General features: G+C 44.9%; 1 long non-coding RNA gene across 1 annotated transcript in view; it reads right to left on the bottom strand.

Moving 5' to 3' along the window:
* Positions 1 to 523: 523 nt before the first annotated feature.
* The window catches only part of LOC143963137 (uncharacterized), a 104,981-nt gene continuing 85,102 nt past the window's right edge, over positions 524 to 20,402 (bottom strand). Inside the window, exons 4-5 of the long non-coding RNA XR_013270889.1 lie at positions 1,253 to 1,399; positions 524 to 1,164 (exon numbers count right to left, since the gene is read on the bottom strand). This is a non-coding gene — a long non-coding RNA (uncharacterized LOC143963137). The remainder of the gene's footprint in view (positions 1,165 to 1,252; positions 1,400 to 20,402) is intronic.

The following is a 20,402-nucleotide window of genomic DNA, read 5'->3' as shown; positions in this document are numbered from 1 at the left end:
AGCCACAAAGCACCTCAAAACACTAGGCGCACGTACTATGCCTCCCAGCCCCCCATCTCACCACACAGGATACCGGCCCTTCCGGGGGCGCTGCGCCGCTTCCTGCCACTCTGAGAGCGGTGTCTCCGCTCTCCACTCCTTCACCTCCTTCCGCCGGCTTGCACAACCTCGGCCGGGTTCGGCCGTTCCCGGAGCGCTCTTCGGCTCCTCAGCGCCGCCCGAGGCTCCACAGACAGACTCAGCACTCGCCGTGTTCTCCCACCGCTCGCTCGGCACCTCCTCTTCAATCAGCAGCCGTCGGAACTTTCAACGTAGGAGAGACAGCGTAGGGGCGGCTTACTCACATCTCCTCACACACTCACATGCTGTACACCGTTCACATCCGGCCACTCCCCCTTCCTGAGAGAGAATAGTAATTGTTCCCCAGCCACACATTGTTGATGAGCAAAGTTTTTACTCCGTGCACATTCAGACATGTGTGTTATAAAATATTTGTGTAAAAAAATTTTTATTTTATTTTTTTTGTTCAAAATAGGCATGTTTAATAACATAACATACAAAACTCTGGAACTTACAAAGTTCAACATAGAAAACCAGAAGACAATATCAGACAATTATAGTATGTCCTAAATGTCTGGATATTTCCTTCATCTGATGGGCTGATGGCACCCCTGTAAAAGCCACATTTTGAAGATGCACACAATTTGGGAGTGAAAATGGGTATTTACCTCCTGATCCCATGCCTAATGTCAACATGTGCTATTTGCCATAATGGGGGATCAATGCACTTGTTTTGTGGGTGCAACCTCTTCCTCTCACCTATTTCATTTGGGAGGAAGGGGTTGCACCCACAAAATGCTTACATTGAAATCCCCTGAAGGCAGATAGCACATGTTGACACACCGCGTGCATCTTAAAAATTTGGCTTTTAATAATTAAAAAAAAAACAGTCTTTTTAGAACAATTCTTAAAATGGTTGCATTTTGAAGATCTTTTAAATTTTCCCCAACACATCAATCATGTTCTTCATTTGTTGTTCAAGAAAATGTTGTTTGTTTCTTATGATGTTTATTTCACGATTCCATGTCATGATGTCCTGGATTAGGAGTTGTGTACTTACACTTGTGAATTTTGGAGCTTGCTCTTACACAACCAGCAAATCACCTAAACATTTTGGAAAAAAACATGTATTATAAATATGCAGGCATACAGTACATATATATTACCTGATGCTGGGGTGTCAGACACTCACCTGTTGTGGTGACAAGTTCGCCCACTTCCTTCATCTCTCCTTCCTCTAGATCCTCGGGGTGTGGTGTTTTTGGGAGTTCCCCTTCTTTGTCAGGTGGGGGGCTCCTGGTGTCCTCTGTTGAGTGGTGTCCTCCAAGTCTTTGGTCCCCTATGAGAATGAAACAAAAGGTATACTTTAGCACACAGATATTTAGGCATGACCAAATGTATTTAACCTGTATCTGCCCAAAACATTGTATTTAATTAGCGAACTATGTTTACTACGACCAATTACTGTGCCCACTAACCTTGTGTATTGTCTTACAGAAAATATGAATCACTTTAAGGACCCAGAATTTATGGCCAGTTGCATTGACAAGTACAGGGAGATGAGGAATTTGTGGGGGGTGAAACACAGCTTATATTATAATAAACAAGCTAGGAAGTCAATGCTGGAGAAACTTCTGGAATTTGTGAAGACACGGGTCCTGATACAACCACTGTGTTCTTGGAAAAGAAAACTGGGATTGTGAGGAACATGTATAAGAAGGAGCATACTAAGATCCAGAAATCCCTCTGATCAGGAGCATCAGCAGCGCAAGTGTATGTCCCCAGGCTGTGGTACTTCAACAAACTTCGGTTTCTGGACGACCAGACTGAAGGCAGGGAATCTCTTTCTACCCTTCCCTGCAGCCTTCCCTCCACCCTTCCCTCAACCCCAGCAGAGGCTGACGAGGAACAACATGGGCCTTTCATCCTGGAAGAAGTGGATGTGCCCAGCTGGAGCCAGGTATATTATTTTTAGACATATTTATTGCCCTAATATTAATGATGTTAACTAGATCTTATAATTGATAACAACTTAATGATTTTAAAAAAAGTGATGTATACATATCAATAGACAGTAGGGGCCAAAAATGTTTGTGACAAGAATGAAAAATGCTGGGGTCAGAATGATAGTCTTTTCTATTTATTAACATTCAATTTGCAAGTCATGAGCTGAAACTTGTGTGTGATTAATGAACCAAAAACTAAAACTATGTCCCTTTTTTATACACAGGATGAGCTCAGCCAGAAGGAGGGTCTGGAAAGTGGCAGCCAGGAAGAGGCCGCGCTCAATGGCAGCCAGGAGGAGGCTATGCCCAGTGTCAGCCAGGAGGAGTTTAAGCCCAGTGTCAGCCAGCAGTAGACCGTGCCCAGTGTCAGCCAGGAGGAGGGTGGGCCCAGTGTCAGCCAGGAGGAGGGTGGGCCCAGTGTCAGCCAGAAGGTGAATGGGCCCAGTAGGAGCTAGAGCTGCACGATTCTGGGAAAAATGAGAATCACGATTCTTTTGCTTAGAATGAAGATCACGATTCTCAAAAAACTGTTTTATTTGAAAAATTTACAATCTCTGAGAACATTAGGTTATCAAACCAAATGGCTATAAAATAAGCCATACAGAAAAGGGAGATCATCACTATAACACTGGATAACACATGAATGTGATTTTGCATGTAGTGGCCGCTGGCCACATCCCTGGATTGTATAGAACATACAAAGGACTCTTCTCCCCCCCCCCAGGATGGGACTTTTAAGGCCACAAACAAACACTGAAGTGCATTAGAAATTTGATTTATTTCACATAAGATAGATCACATAATGATCAATTTCACATAAGATAGATCACATAATGATCAATGGTTAAAAAGCATAATTTGTTTTGCTTTGTTTGTCACATGTATTATACCCCATCTAGTGGTTTATTCCTTTAACCATTGATCATTGTTGTATGATCTATCTTTTTATATAAAAATAAGTAAATGTTCTAACGTGGTAACGCACTTCAGTGTTTGTGGCCTTAAAAGTCCCATCCAAGGGGGATTTGGGAACAGTCCTTTGTTCTAAAATAACTTAAGCCATAATACTCTGGCTTCAATCAAACAAAATGTGAAATAAAGAAATTACAATTACTTCAAAAAACATTGAGGTAACGGTTCATCTTCACTGTCAGTGTTACCTAAGAACAGATAAGAGTGTAAATCCAAGGACAAGTGTTCGGATTATTGTTGCTGTGAGCCTGAGGCTGGAACTGGTGCCCCTTCACTTTGTGCAGCTTTGAAAAAGCTACCCCAGGTTCAGGTTGTGAATGTAGTGGTTACTGGCCACATCCCTGGATTGTATAGAACAAAGGACTGTTCCTTCCCCCTTGCCCTTGGCCTTTGGATGGGACTTTTAAGACCACACTGAAGTGTGTTAGAAATTGATTTATTGTTATATAAAGATAGATCATCACATACAATGATCAATGTTTAAAAAGATAATTTGTTTTGCTTTGTTTGTCACATGTATTATTATACCACATCTAGTGGTTATGCCTTTAAGTGCCCGTTCACACAGGGGCGACGCGACTTGCAGTGCGACTCACAGACGCGACCTGCACACAACTTCAGCGGCGACTTGCAAAATGACTTCTGTATAGAAGTCAATGCAAGTCGCCTGAAGTCACCCCAAAAATAGTACAGGAACCTTTTTCTAAGTCTGAGCGACTAAGTCGCCTGAAAAGTCGCGGTAGTGTGAACGGGTACTAAGTCTTTAACCATTGATCATTGTTGTGTGATCTATGTTTATGTAAAAATAAATACATTTTCTAACGCACTTCAGTGTTTGTGGCCTTAAAAGTCCCATCCAAGGGGGATTGGGGAACAGTCCTAAAATAAGCCATAGTAGTACTCTGGCTTCAATCCAACAAATTTTAAAGAAATGACAATGAATGTAATGAAAAACAACGTGAAAGAAAGAAATTACAACTACATTCAAAAAACATTCAGGTAGGTAGTATCATCATGATACTACCTGAATGTTTTTAAATGTAATTGTAATGTCAGATAAAGATAACAGATTTAAAGATTTTTAGCTATAAACACGAGCCTATCCACATTTTGTGGCTTCAGTGCAAAACGGCGACAAGTGACAATGTTGCCCCCTGTGCTAAAAACCCTTTCAGAAGGGGAACTGGTTGCAGGAATGCAAAGGTATTTCTGGCCAGTGCAGACAATCTCGGATACTGCTCCTTGTGAGTCTTCCACCAGACTAACGGATCATCTTCTCTGTCAGTGTTGCCTAAGAACAGATAAGAGTGTAGCTCCAAGGACAAGCTTTCGGATTGTTGTTGCTGTGAGCCTGAGACTGGATCTGGTGCCTCTTCACTTGCCAATTTGAAAAAGCTACTCAAGCTCTTTCTAGCCTTCTTTGCATGACATTGACCACTAGGAGTTGTGGGGGGGCTTTCCTTAACTGTTGTTAGTTTTGACATCTCCTCTTTTAGTCTGTTCTGGACAGCAGTTTTGTTATCTTCATTAACGTAAGTCATCTTAAACCTGGGATCAAGGGTCGTGTCGAGAAGGTCTTGTGTTTTTTGGTCCTGATATTTTTACTCCAGATACCCCATTATCTTTGATTTCATTGTGCAAATAAGATCAGAGTCATCTTCCTTAACAGCCAAAACAGGAGACTGAAATAGGTGTATAGCAGTTTTCACAGAAGAGACACTGACATACTGCTCTCTGGAAAGAGCATCTGTGAAGTCTGCCAGTGGGGTGAGAGTCTTGTCCACAGCCTCCAGGATCTCTAGGTCTTGCCATGTTGGCAAGAGTTGCCTAGCCTTGCGGTCAGAAGAGAGGACATGGGTGATGGCAGCTTGCTGCTCAAGTATCCTCCTCACCATAGCTTGCCTAGATCCCCACCTTGTTGGGCACACTGTCTTGAGCTTGTGGTCTGGTAAACAGAGTTGTTTTTGTGCCTCAGAAAGCTCCCTCTTCCTCCTCCAACTATAGCTAAAACACCCGACAAGCTTTTTGCACAAACCCATATCACGCTCAATTCGTGGGTCCTTCACTGCATTCTCTATTGTGAGATGAAGCCTGTGGCCAAAACACTGCAATCGTGTCCAGTGATTTATGGATATGGCCTTTACAATGTTGCTTCCGTTGTCTGTAGTGATGCACACAAGATTCTTCTTCTCCAATTTCCAGTTGATTAGAGCATCCTTTAATCCCTGCGCCAACCTTTCGCCAGTGTGGTCCTCAGGGAAAAACCCAGTTTGTAGGCACCGACTTGTCATCTCAAAATGATCATTAATTAAATGGATTGTTAAACTCATGTATGGTTCCATTGCTCTGCTGGACCATGAATCTGAAGTTGCTGCAAAATTAAGTACATCTCGCAATTCCGTTGCAACTCTTTCACGACATTTGACGTACAGACCAGGGATTGTAACATGTGAAAAATAAGTATGAGAGGGCACTTGAAAGTGCTTATCAAGGGTATGAATTCGTTTTTTAAACTCCTCTTTTTCAGCCATGTCTTTAGCCGGGTGAAATGTGATTGCTTCTGTTATTTCTTTGCGTCTGAGAGAGTTTGTCGGGTACGGTGTTGCATTAAATAATGTTCCTTTAATTGATGTTTGTTTCATATACTTGCAGGTACTTTGTGATTGAGCAGTATTCTTTTTCCCTAACGTCTCATATTCTCGTATGTGATTACGTTTCAGGTGATTAAACAGATTGGTGGTGTTACCCTTTGGTGCACAAACAACGGCTAAACATTGCTTGCAGTAGATGGTTTGCTGAGTGTCATCTTCTAGTTTGAATCCGAAATAAGCCCAAACTTGGAAATATGCTCCTCTTTTTGGAACAAAAACATGTGGGTTTTTAATTTTATCACACTCACTTGCGCATTGCTCTACCTCTGCGTCTGTGCCTGTGGCAGCCTCTGCACTATCTGCATTGTCTGCACCGGCCTCTGCCTCACTCATTTTTCTACGGCCAGGCACTGCAGGCAGGCAGGCACCACCAGTGATTGTGCTGATACAGAAGACCCCATCTGGGCTAAAGAGTCCTGTGTATATTCTCCAAATTGCTAAGGTGCTGCTGCAGCTCTCTTTCTTTCTGTTATAGTCAACTGGGTGTGGTGTGGTGGACAGAAGCAGACAAATCTGTTGACAATGTTCTTGTTGTATGTACCTAGAGAAAACAAATTGAGAGTGCACACTGTCATTTGCCTTAATTTGAAAACACTGTCTTAAGTTGCAGCTAGCTATATGCACATTGCACATGCATGCACTATTGCACTGACATTTAAAAGGCAACAAACAGTGTATTTTTTTTTTTTTAAGTCACACAACCTGGTGGTGTCATGGCTGGGCCCCAAACTGCTTGCAGATGACAGTCGGACAGGCTAGGCTATTAAAGAGAGGCATGTGAGGATTGGACTTAAAATACTGGCAACAACCACTGTCCCTTAATATATTATGAATATTACCACAGTCTGAGTCAGCTAGCCTAGTAGTACCCATATTATGAATATTACCACAGTCAGTCACAGTGACAGTCTGAGTCAGCTACCGTACCCATATTATAAATATTAGCACAGTCAGTCAGCTACCCCCAGAGGCCCAGACTGAGACTCTTTGGGTCGCACTAGCTGACTGTGGTAATATTCATAATATGGCAGTAGCTAAGCTGACTCAGTCAGAGTCAGACTGTCACTGTGGTAATATTCATAATATGGGGGTAGCTGACTCAGTCAGACTGTCACTGTGGTAATATTCATAATATGGGGTAGCGTAGCTGACTCGGAATGTCACTGTTACTGTGTGTGTGCTGTGCTGTGGTAATATTCATAATATGGGCATTGGGTAGCGTAGCTGACTCAGAATGTGAGTGTGACTGTGCTGCTGTGGTAATAATAATCATAATAAGGGACAGTGGTCCACTCCTCCTTGGTTCAATCACTCACACACAGGCTTACAATACATGAATATACAATATACATGTGGTGGAAGGAAGGAGGAAGCTCACTCACGTGTTGGAATTGGAAAACAGATCCGCGGCGTGCACACACAGTGCGCATTACTGCTGTGCTGTGTTCATTTCCCGGCCACAGTGTACCGCCCATGCCCAAGCATCACAACTTCCACTCCAGCGGTGTGTGCACTGCTCCGCATCCCGCTCTCCAATGACTGACATCAGTTCAGGTTGCTGACATCAGTGTTACACGGCGCCGCTGGTTACGTGGAACTGGCGGGAATATCAAAATCACGGGAATATCAAAATCGCGGGTCATCCAGCCTGGAGATCGCGAGGGGGGGGGTGAATCGAGATTGCGACCTTATTATGATTAATCGTGCAGCTCTAGTAGGAGCCTAACCCAATCCCAGGTGCCTCCATCTGTCTTACAACCAAAAGACCCAGGAAGGGGACGATGACAGAGGAGACAGCACTGAGCCTCATTAGGGAAGCAAGCAATGTCCCAAGGAGTGACCCCAACGCTGAAGAGGCCTATGGCTGCTATCTAGCAACTAGATTGCTGAAATTGGAGGAGGGCCAACGCCTCCTCTGTGAGGAAATTATTGTTGAGGCCCTTCAGAAGGGGTTGAGGGGCCAACTGACTGAGAACAGCCATGTATATGAGCAAGCCCATCCTCCTCCTCCACCTCCTACCACAAGTCCACCATCAGAGGCACAGCCTCCAAGGAAGGCTGCAGAGAAGGGTACAGGGAAGGCTGCAGGGAAGTGTGGAGGGAAGGCTGCAGCCAAGAGAAAAAAGTGATGACCTGGGTTCAATCTGGTCTGACAGAAGACGCAGGCTGGTGTAGTACCACAGCCTAGGGACAAATATGTCATCTGCTGTTGGTCCTAATTTCTGGGATTCCTACACCAGATAATGCTCCCAATTATATGGACTCCTGAAGCTAACAATTTTCTTTTCCACAGACTTTGATGTGTGCCCCGGGGGCCAAAAGGCTTCGCAAATTTCTACAGTTTCTCCAGCCTTACCTTCCTCTTTATTTTGTTACCCAGAATAAATGGTGATTTTATTTTCTGAAAATACTTGCCTATGTGTTTGTTTGTGAGTAGGCAGGTACATTTCTAAAAGACAATGTCAAATTAACAAGGGACACCATCCTCCTTGAGGTTAATAAAAAATAATAATGTTATTGTGGTAACTTGACACACACAAAAAAAATTTATATATGGAGATCACTAGAATTTTTTTTTCAATAATCCAAAAAAAGGAGATCTTGATGAAATAAAAATAAAAATAAAAGATGACTATAAAAAATAATTGTAAACATTATTATGGAGATCGGGCTTTTAAAAAATACATTATTATTCATGAGATCCAGGGAAGGACTGGCCATCAGGAATACCGGGAGATTCCTGGTGGGCCGATGGCCAGTGTGGGCCAGTTTCAGCCGCATCTGCGGTGAGCAGTGATCTACCCGTCAACCGCCGACAGCTGGCACCTGACGGGTAGATTGAGATGCATGCAGAGTAGCACAGGAAGCGCCTGTCTGTAATAAGTTCTCTCTCATGTCACGCAGCCCTGCTCCCTCCACTCTTCTCGTCTATCCCCATTGGCTTGTAAGATCATCTGGGATAGATGAGAAGAGAGGAGGGGCCGTCGGGGAGCGCTGCGTGACATGAGAGAGAACTTATTATAGACAGATGCTTCCTGCGCTACTTTGCATCTTGCTAGTAACATCCCATGATGTGCCCTATAATGTGCCCCCTAATGTGCCCTATAATGTACCCCCTGATATGCCCCATCATGTGCCCCATGCCCTGATGTGCTATGTGCCCCATGCCCTGAGGTGCCCCGATGTCTTATGCCCTACTGGTCCTGTGACCTGATGTGTGCTGTGCCCCAATGTCCTATGCCCTGATGTGCCATGTGCCCTGATGTGCCCCATAATGTGCTGTGTCCTGATGTGCCCCATAATTTGCCATGTGCCCTGTGCCATAATGTGCCCCAAGCCCTGATGTGCCCCAATGTGCCCCGTGCCTTGATGTGCTATGTGCCCCGTGCCCTGATGTGCCATATGACCTGATGTGCCCCGTGCTCTGATGTGCTATGTGCCCCATGCCCTAAAGTGCCATGTGCCCTGATGTACCATGTGGCCTGATGTGCCCCATGCCCTCATGTGCCCCGTGCCCTGATGTGCTATGTGCCCTGATGTGCCCCATAATGTGTCATGTGCTCTGATGTGCCATGTTACCTGATGTGCCCCGAGCCCTGATGTGCCCCGATGTGCCCCATGCCCTGACATGCCCCATGCGCTGATGTGCTATGTGCCCCATGCCCTGATGTGCCATGTGGCCTACTGTGCCCCATGCCCTAATGTGTCCCGTGCCCTGATGTGCTATGTGACCCATAATGTGCCCCATAATGTGCCGTGTGTCCTGATGTGCCATAATGTGCCTCGAGCTCTGATGTGCCATGTGCCATAATGTGCTCAGAGCCCTGATGTGCCCCAATGTGCCATGTGCCCTATTGTGCCATGTGCCCTGATGTGCTAAGTGCCCTGTGCCCTGATGTGCCATGTGGCCTCATGTGACATGGGGCCTGATGTTCCCCATGCCCTGAGGTGCCCCGTGCCCTAATGTGCCCCATGCCCAGATGTGCCCGATGTCCTATGTCCTGATGGGCCCCATGGCCTGATATGCCCTGTACCTTGATGTCCTATGCCCTGATGTCCTGTATCCTGATGTACTGTGCCCTGACGTGCCCTGATGTGTTGTGCCCTGTACCCTGATGTGTTGTGCCCTGATGCACTGTGACCTCTGCCCTGATGTCCTGTACCCTAATGTGCTGTACCCTAATATGCTGGGCTCTGTACCCTGATGTCCTGTACCCTGATGTGTTGTGCCCTGATGTGCCCTGTATGCTGATGTGGTGGGCTTTGTACCCTCATGTGCTGTGCCCTGTACCCTGATGTGGCCTTGTGTGTTGTACACTGATGTATTGTACCCTGATGTGCCTTGTGCCCTGATGCCCTTGGCTCTGTACCCTGATGTGCTGTGCCCTGATGTACTGTACCCTGATGTGTTGTGCCCTGGGCCGGTGTGGATGAAGTCCAGGGCCACATTTCTGTCCCAGTCAGGCCCTGATGAGATCAGGAGAAATAATGAAGAAATAAGTTTGTGAGAACTCTGTGTGAATATGAGCAGCAAAACAACTTCATTATTCTAGCATTATAAATAACAAAAGAATGTGCTGCATCAAAAGATCACAGAATTTGCTGCATGAGGAATGTGTTAGCTCCATTACAAATGCTAGTTTTACCACTCTGCCTCGTACTTGCTTCAGAGCATGCGTCGATTTTGGTTCGTCGGAACAACATACAGACGAGAGGTTTTCCTGATGGGAATTGGTTCCGTCGGAAATATTTAGAACATGTTCTATTTCTAGGTCCGTCAGAATTTTCAACGTAAAAAGTCCGATGGGTCATACACATGATCGGAATATACGATGAAATACTCCCTTCTGACTTTTTCTGTCGGACATTCCACTCGTGTGTACACGGCATTAGTGTATTTAAGACATCATACACATACATAGCCAATTCCAAGATGGAGAAACAAGTTACAGGGCATCAGTATAAATTTACAGATATGGCTCAAAGCATGTGGTCTTATAAATGAAAAATGTCCCCTGAGAAAGCAGAGTAAAATGAACAGCAATAGTACTCAGCATAACCAGTATTCAGGGAAATCATTATTATGATGTAGAAAGCAAAACCCTGAGTCATCTTGACAGGTACTAGATTCAGTGCGGGCGCCTAATGCTCTTCTTAGGCCTAAAGAAAAAGAAGTAACCACTACCAGGGCAGCAAAACCTGGATTTTTTTTAGAAATGCCCTCCATTCCCCCATATGTGGAGGAAAAAATAAATGAAAACTTGGGGAATGATGTTCCCAACAGTATGAGAGATCGATTACATCAAATATGCAGAAAGGGGAGATCAGAAAATATGAAGAGAAAGAGGGGGAAAAAACAAAAAAAAAAGTGGAGTGTGGGGAACTGTAGTGTATTTTCACTGAAAAGTTGCACATGATAAATTGGTGCATTTTACTCTCCAGTGTTTTTGTTATTCAGAAAATGTATTGTTTGGTTGTGAAATAAAGCTTTAGTTTTAAAATAGTTTTTTTTTTTTTAATGAATAAAAAAAAGTAAAAGTGTTTAAAGTTATCCACTAAAGCCAAGTAGTAGCAATAAAATTCTCCCTTCCCCCCAGTTATTGGTGGTCAGTGGCATTTTAAACTCCAACACACACACACACACACACACACACACTTAATTACTTTTAGTCAGTGGCACTCTAAACCCCCTTCACTTTAAAACCTCCCACTTTGAATCTGCTGATGCCAATCTCTTCCTTCTTGTACTCCTCCTTTCTTACTCTCCTCAATTATGAAAGGTAGGGGAGGGCTGTATATTTGTAAACACAGTTGAAGTTTACACTTGTAATAGCTGTGATTGGTTCAAAGTGATCGCAAGGTACAAAGCCATTCTGATTGGCTCTGTATATTTTGCCTGTGATCTGCACTGTTTAATGATAACTCAATAATAGATATTTAGGGGGTGCACTGGCTACCTGTGCCTGTTTTTTGCAGCATCATTTATAAACAGTGCTCTAGAAAATCTAAGGCCACGTACACACGGGCGGATTGTCTGCCCAACTAAGTTCGTCAGACAATCCGACAGACAGTCCGTCCAACTTTTGAATGAACGGACTTGACCACACACGATGAACAGACAGTCCGCTGAAAGCTTGCGCGATGACGTACGGCACGTACGACGGGACTAGAAATAGGAAGTCCAAGACACAGCAAAGCACCCTTTGGGCTCCTTCTGCTTACTTTGCGTTAGTAGAAGTTTGGTTAGAGAGGATTCGCGCTTTTCAGACTTCAGCTTAATTTGTCCGTTTACTGCGGCGCAGTCTACCTGTGAGGTTTGTATCTGTCTTTCGGTACGCGTGGATCAGTCGAACCTGTTGTTAGGCGCTTCTGGTCCGCTCGTTTCTGGGTTTCAGGTCGTTCTTCATAGGTCTGGCTGTTCTTCAGTGTGTTCAGTTGAGCTTGTTTGTCGAGCCGACCGTTTCAAAGCCATGGAGAGTGGACGTACTCGGGAACGAGTTCGTGCTATATTGGGGCTTGGTGTTGGGGTTAATACTTTGACCCGAGCCCAGTCTGTGAACAGGGTGAGGAGGAGTTCATGGACAAAGAATTGGTTGCGCCAGCGTGACCAATTCTCGCATATGCCTTTACTCCGTGAGATCCGTGAGAATAATCCTGATGATTTCAGGAATTATCTCAGGATGACGGACCCCGTTTTTCACGGTCTGTTGGCTTTGCTGACCCCTTATATCAGCAGGCAGGATACCTGCATGCGGCAAGCCATCACTCCGGAGCAGAGGCTCATCGCCACGTTGCGCTACTTGGCGACAGGGAGAAGCCTTCAGGACCTCAAGTTCTCGACAGGCATCTCCCCCCAGGCTCTGGGGATCATTATTCCAGAGACCTGTTCTGCCATTATTCGGGTCCTGCAGAAGGAATATATGAAGGTAAGTTTGTTCTTTTAATATTGCATTATATGCATTATATGCATTGTATGTTTGTATTCATTTCATCATGACTTTTAATATCCATGACAGGAATATGATGTGAATGTCCCCTTTATATGAATGCATGCATTTTTTTTTTTTGATGTTTTTTTTTTTGTGTCATTTTTTTTGAGCTTTTTACCTTTTTGTGTCCCACGTGCATATTTGCTTTCACTAACGTCCTCAGCATTCAATCCTGGGCCCCTATACACCCACAGCCGAGACTGTTTTTCTCTATAATTCATATTGTCAGCTCCATTGTACTATTTTACTGGCCCCCCCACCCTTTTTATACTCTTTGTATACACCCTTTGTGTGTGTGTGTGTGTGTATATATAGATATAGATATAGATATACAGATATATAGATATATAGATATATATATATATAAATATATATATATATATATATATAATATATATATATATATATATATATATATATATATATATATATATATATATATATATATATATATATATGGATTGTCAACTCATTAATTAGTCACCCCACTCAAATTGGTTGCAGGTATTGTCTACTCATTAATTAGTCCCCCCACCCCACTCAAATTGGTTGCAGGTATTGTCTACTCATTAATTAGTCCCCCCACCCCACTCACCCACCTAACTTATGTCCCCTGGTCCATCAGAGGGCTGATTAATCTGTGAATTGGGCCGTCTATTTTTTTTTTTTTGCAGAAAAAAAATTGCAATATTTCTGTTTAACTGTTGTTCCAAAATGTTTTTGAGTTTTATTTGTTATGAATTGTTTTTTATTTAATGACAAATTTTTTTTTTCCTGTGTTTGACTCCCCAGTTTCCTTCCACGCCACAGGAATGGCAGACTGTGGCTTCCCAATTCGCTGCCCGTTGGGACTTTCCCAACTGCGGAGGGGCGATCGACGGGAAACATGTGAGGATTGTGCCCCCACCCCATTCGGGGTCCTACTATTGGAATTATAAGGGGTTCCATAGTGTGGTGCTAATGGCGGTGGTGTCAGCACAATGTGACTTTCTTTATGTGGATGTGGGGAAGAACGGCCGGATGTCTGACGGAGGAGTCTTTAGGCAGACCGAGTTCTGCCACCGTCTCATCACTGGTGGCCTGGACTTGCCACCAGATCTCGAGAATGTGGAGGGTCTACCGTTTGTGTTTCTAGCTGATGAAGCGTTCGAGTGACCATCTGATGAAACCCTTCCCCCAAAGGACCCTCACCCCGGAGAGGAGGGTTTTTAATTACCGGCTGGCCAGAGCAAGAAGGGTTGTGGAGAGTGCCTTTGGCATTATGGCCAGCCGGTTCCGTCTGTTACTGACAGCGATCAACCTAGCAGAGTATAAACTGAACTATGTGATTCTTTGCTGCTGCATTTTGCACAATTTTCTCCGCAAACTTTCAGGGAACCAGTACCTGCAACCTATTGGGCCTGAGGCCGGACTAATATTACCAGAACTCACAGGGCTGGATCATGCCCTTCCTGGCTTAGCCCCCCAAACAGCACGTGAGGTGCGTGACCGCTATGTCAGCTATTTTAATGGTAGGGGGGCTATTCCAATGCCAGCTGACCAATAAAAAATTATTTTTCTTGAAATATGTATTGTCTGTTCAAATTTTTAAGTTTGGTTCTTGTTTGCTTTTCATGGTGCTTGTCTCCTACATTCTCCTAATTCAGGGATATGCAATTGGCCAACCTCCAGCTGGTGCAAAACTACAAGTCAATCATGCCTCTGGGTCTCATGCTTGTGGCTGTCAGTCTTGCTATGCTTCATGGGACTTGTAGTTCTGCAACAGCTGGATTTCCACTAATTGCATATTCCTGTCCTAGTGCATTTGTATTGCAAAGTGGTTTTTGCCAATAGTAAATAAGGCCCTTTGTGACAGAAAACACAAAATGACTTCCCAAACTGGTATTGAGTATTGAAAGAAGTAGACACACACACACACACATCTTTTTTTTGGAATTTTTAATAGTGCACATTCCAACCAGTGCCTCTTTTTTAGATATTTTTCTTTTTGTTTTTTATTTTTTTTGTAATTTTTTTTTTTTTTGGGAAACATAGAAATATATAGATATATCTATATATAAAATAAAATTATAAAAAAAATACATAAAATCTAATTTTTAACTATTTACAGAAAACAAGGGGTAAAGCCAAATTTTGAAGATGCACACCAAAAATTGGTAATGTCAACATGTGCTATGTACCATCATGAGTGATCAATGGACGTGTTTGGTGGGTGCAATCCCTTCCTCTCACATACTAGAATGAGGAAGGGTTTGCAAACACCAAATGCGTACATTGCGATCCTCTGATGGCACATAGCACATGTTGACAGACCGTGTGCATCTTCAAAATTTGGCCTCTAAAAACAATGTTGTAAAAACATTAAAAAAATTTTGGGAAGGAAATGAAGAACATGATCTTTCGTTTTAGGGAAAAAGGGCTTAGATTCTCCCTAAAACATCGATCATGTTCTTCATTTCCTGCCTCATAGTGACCAGTTGTTGTTGCATGGCATGGATGTTGTTCTCCATTAAATCCATCCTGCCATTCCAGGCCATGATCTGCCCAATCAGCCTCTGGGCACTGTCGGTCGTAAATGGCTCTGCGGCTTGTTGTCCTTCCACAACCAGATCATCACCTAAAAACATGTGTAGATAAAAAATTGGTTAACATATACAGCCAATAATTGTTTACCTTAAGCTGGGTTGTCAGACACTCACTTTGTGGGGTGTGTATCTCCACCACCTCTTCCTCCTCCACATCTAGCCCTGGGCTGGGCTGATCCAGCTCGGACACGGGGCTTGGCTGCTCCCTCACGGACACGGGGCTTGGCTGCTCCCTCACGGACACGGGGCTTGGCTGCTCCCTCACGGACACGGGGCTGGGCAGCTCCCTCACGGACAATGGGGTGGGCAGCTCCATCACGGACACGGGGCTTGGGCTAACTGCCCAATCAGGCTGGTGAGGTCGGGGGGTCCTGGGCTGCTCCGCCTCTTGTCTGAGTCTTTGTTCCCCTATGAGAATGAAAAAAACAAAAAAAAAGGTATACTTTTAAGCATAGTGATATTTGAGTTCAGAAATTTGAATATGAAACATTGGTTTGAAGTGGTGTACAATTATTAGCTGGTTATTACAAGCTCCTAGTTTAATACATCATTAAAATGACATTTTTTTAGTTAGGCTGTGTTCAGACTGCTGCGATGTGCGAACGCTGCAAATCTACTGTGGTTTCACGCATCGCATGCCTCCCGGAGGCAGTTCACACTGCCCTATGTGACCTGCTGGGAGTGTCAGTGTAAAGTTTTATTGACACCTCCAAATTAGTTCTCATATCACAGTGCAATCTTTAAACTCGGGCAGGAATCGGACCACATGGTGTGAACACCCATGTGATCCGATTCGGCTGTGGACTAAAAAAAGGGCCATGTACAAGTTTGGGCCGGATGCGATGCGAATTCAGCCATACTATATGTATGGCTGAAATCGCATCACACAGAGATCACATGTGATTTGCACTGCAGTGCGGTGCAAATCATATTTGATCTCGTACATTGCAGCAATGTGAACCTAGCCTTTAACCAAACTGTGATACTTTATATCTTTTGTCCAAGTTTCACAGACGGACACACTCGAATCATCCCCTGGAGTACCTGTGTGTGATTATGTCCAAAAATGTTCTATGATGTCCCAAACTACACTAAATGATTCCCAGTCCAGATGTTGAACCAGCATTTTATCTATCTATCTATCTATCTATCTATCTATCTATCTATCTATCTATCTATCTATCTATCTATCTATCTATCTCATTTTTTTATTGAGACTACATTGCACTGAATAAATTTATGAAACTTTATTAAAAATGTATATCCTAAACTGAGTGTGACAATTCAGTTTATCAAGAACAATACAAAAAAATTAATAACTACCGTATATACTCGAGTATAGGCCGACCCGAATATAAGCCGAGGCCCCCAATTTACCCCCAAAAAAACTGGCAAACTTATTGACTCGTGTATAAGCCGAGGGTGAGACATGCCTGTCCATCCCTGTGTGTGTGTCCGTCCATCCCTGTGTGTCCGTCCATCCCTGTGTGTCCGTCCATCCCTGTGTGTCCGTCCATCCATCCCTGTGTGTGTGTGTGTCCATCCATCCATCCATCCATCCCTGTGTGTGTGTGTCTCCATCCATCCATCCATCCATCCCTGTGTGTGTGTGTCTCCATCCATCCATCCCTGTGTGTGTGTGTCTCCATCCATCCATCCATCCCTGTGTGTGTGTGTATCCATCCATCCGTGTGTGTGTGTGTGTGTGTGTGTGTGTGTGTCCAGCCTACCTGTGTCCCGAGCCTTTGTCCCGAGCCTCCGTCCCGTGCCTTGCCTCCTTGCCTCCGTCCCGTGCCGTGCCTTGCCTCCGTCCCGTGTCGTGCCTTGCCTTGCCTCCGTCCCGTCCCGTGCCGTGCCTTGCCTTGCCTCCGTCCCGTGCCCTCTTCGTCGGCGCCTCGGCGGCCATTGTAAAATTCAAAAGCCGCGCCTCCGCCTTCGCCTGTGATAGGCCGAACACTGAATTTCCCAGCAGCCTGTGTTCCGCCAATCACGGACATCGTATCATCCTCGTCCGTAGTACGAGGATGATACGATGTCCGTGATAGGCGGAACACAGGCTGCTGGGAAATTCAGTGTTCCGCCTATCACAGGCGAAGGCGGAGCCGGAGGCGCGGCTTTTGAATTATAGAATGGCCGCTGTCTGTCTGCTCGACACGCTGATCGAGCGGGCAGACAGCGATGACTCGAGTATAAGCCGAGGGGGGCACTTTCAGCCTCAAAAAAGAGGCTGTAAATCTCGGCTTATACTCGAGTATATACGGTAATTAAAATCTAATCCAACACCAGATAAATTTACACCATATACAAATTCATGCTATTTACGCCCACATATACGAACAAGCATATGCGCTCATTACATGAACTATTAACTACACGAACGATCAAATTCGCCAGATTTACATATAATACCTATACGAATGATTATGTCCGCCAGACACGATCAAATTCGCCAGATTTACATATAATACCTATACGAACGATTATGTCCAACAGTCACGATAAACGCGGAGTTTACTCACTTTTTTTCAGGGCCTTTTTGATGCGATGATATTGGTCCGGCTCCCTGGACTTGATGTCGGACCATCGTTTCCGGAGCTGGTCCTTGCCTCTTCGTACCCCAAATTTGCTCTGCAAAGTTGTGACGACCATATCCATGATGCCGCTTTTGCGGATATTGGGTTTGGGGTACGGGCCATTTTCCCCATCATAATCCTCCCTTCTTAATATATCCACGATCTCCACCATCTCTTCAAAGGCCATGTTTGTGGCCTTATATCTCTTCCTTGCTCCGGAAGCATGGGGTTCAGGGCTTTCCTCCGCGCTGCTCACTGAATTTCCGTCCGCCATTTTCACCTATCAATCTCCCACAGCGGAACGAGGGTAAAAGGGGCGGGGAAATACGGTCACACGGAACGTCAGGGGCGGGCGACGCAGGCGGAGCTTGAACGCATGCGCTGTATATAAAGCGTTACCGCGAGGCCGTACGCTTGTCCGAACGGAAGCAGCGAGTGCTACACGCGACGGTAAGATAGTTATCTTTTTATTTTTTTTTAATTTTAAGCCTGCGTTAGGAATGTATATAGTGAAATTTCACCTTATTGATGGTTAATTGATTTTTATGTGGGTTGGTGGTTGAGTGGGGTTGGTGTTTTGTGTGGTAGTGTGGGGGTGGGGGTGGGTGTATGGGGGGGGTAGTGTGTGTGTGTGTGTGTGTGGGGGGGGGAGGTGGGTGTATGGGGGGGTAGTGTGTGTGTGGGGGGGGGAGTGTGTGGGGGTAGTGTGTGTGTGTGTGTGGGGGGGGGGGTAGTGTGGGTGTGGGGGGGTAGTGTGTGTGTGTGTGGGGTAGTGTGGGTGTGTGGGGGGGTAGTGTGTGTGTGTGTGTGGGGTAGCGTGTGTGGTAGTGTGGGTGCGTGGGGGGGTAGTGTGTGTGTGGGGGGGTAGCATGTGTGGTAGTGTGTGTGTGTGGGTGGGTGTAGTGTGTGTCTTGCCTACATTGTCACAATATAAATAGTGTGCATTTGGTCTGACATTATTTTTTTTTATTATTTTTTTTATTTATTTTTTGTTTTTCAGAAATCAAAATGCAAAAGTATAACCCAGACCCCTTTAAGGAGGAGGCCTTCCTCTCCACATTTATTGATCTAATAGAATCACACAGGAGCCTTTGGGATTCCAAACACCCACAATATTCCAGCCGTCCTGCCCGGAAGAAGACACTGGAGACAGTTTTGACGTTTGTGAGAACCCGAGTCCCCCAGGCAGACACTGACTTTGTGAACTCCAAAATTCAGAACCTGCGTAGCGTGTATAGGCGGGAGCGCAAAAAGATCCTAGACTCCCAAACATCAGGATCAGCAGCAGGTCAGGTCTATGTACCTAGGCTGTGGTATTATGACAGGCTGCGTTTTCTGGATGACACGTCAGAAGCCAGGCAGTCACTTTCCACTCTTCCGTCTACCCTTCCCTCCACCCTTCCCTCCGCCTCAGGTGAGCCATCCCTGGAAGATCCAGACCCTTCCTTGCTGGACGAAGTTGATGCGCCCAGCTGGAGCCAGGTATATTTTAGTTTCTAAAGTTAGGATTGCTCAAATATTAATGATGTAAAGTTCAATGTTTGAATTGCTTCCAAATCTAGGATTTCATCACAAATTAAATTAGATATAAGTATACAGTAGTTTCCACAAATGTGGCTCAAATCTTGGTGAACTGATGGAAAAATGATGGTGTCAAAATGATAGCCTTTTGTATTTAAAGACAAATGTATTTGCAAGTGAGAACTGTAAAATTGTTAGTGATTGATGATTTCAAAATATAGACATATTTTATTTATTGATTTCTTTGTTTTTTTACACAGGATGAGCTCACCCAGGAGGAGGCCGGGACCAGTGGTATGGAGGAGGAGGCCGGGACCAGCCACACACAGGAGCTAGCTGGGCCCAGCAGGAGTCGGACCGAAAGCCAGGTCCCTCCCCTCCGCCTAGCCAGCAAAAGGCCCAGGAGGATGACACGTACAGAGGAGGAGTCCTTGGCACTTATACGCCAAGCCACCCAAGTGCTGAGCAAACCCCCCAATCCTGAGGAGGCCTACGGTACTTATTTAGCAAGCAGGTTGTTAGAAATGGAGAAGGCACAGCGCAACTTGTGTGAAGCCATTTTTTTTGATGCCATTCAACGGGGTCTGAAGGGTGAGCTAACACCGACCACCAAACTGTATAACACAGACCCTACTGCTCCTCCTCCTCCTCCTCCTCCTCCTCCTCCTCCTACCACAAGTCCACCACCAGAGGCACAGCCTCCAGCGAAGCGTGGAGGGAAGGCTAGACGGAAGAGTTGGAAGTGACTGCCTGGCTTCAGTCTGCTCTGAAAGAAGACGCAGGCTGTTGTAGTACCACAGTCTGGGGACATAGATCTCATCTGCTGCTGTTCCTGGTCTTTGGGATTCTAGGACCATGTTGTGCTCCCTATTTACATGTTACACAGGTTCTGAATTTTGGTGGCCACTCACTTGATGTGTGCCTGGGGGACAAAAGGCTTCACAAACGTCAAAATTGTCTCCAGTGTTGCCTCCCTCTTGATTTAGTTTTGTTCTGACGAAAAATAAATATTTATTATTTCCAAAAATATTGTATGTTTTTTTTT

This window comes from Lithobates pipiens, unplaced genomic scaffold (genome assembly GCF_037356315.1).
Source record: "Lithobates pipiens isolate NorthernLeopardFrog02 unplaced genomic scaffold, aLitPip1_a1.2 Scaffold_8, whole genome shotgun sequence".
NCBI lineage: Eukaryota > Metazoa > Chordata > Amphibia > Anura > Ranidae > Lithobates > Lithobates pipiens.
Note: the sequence above shows the minus strand (reverse complement) of the source record. Positions and strands in the feature narration are given on the sequence as shown.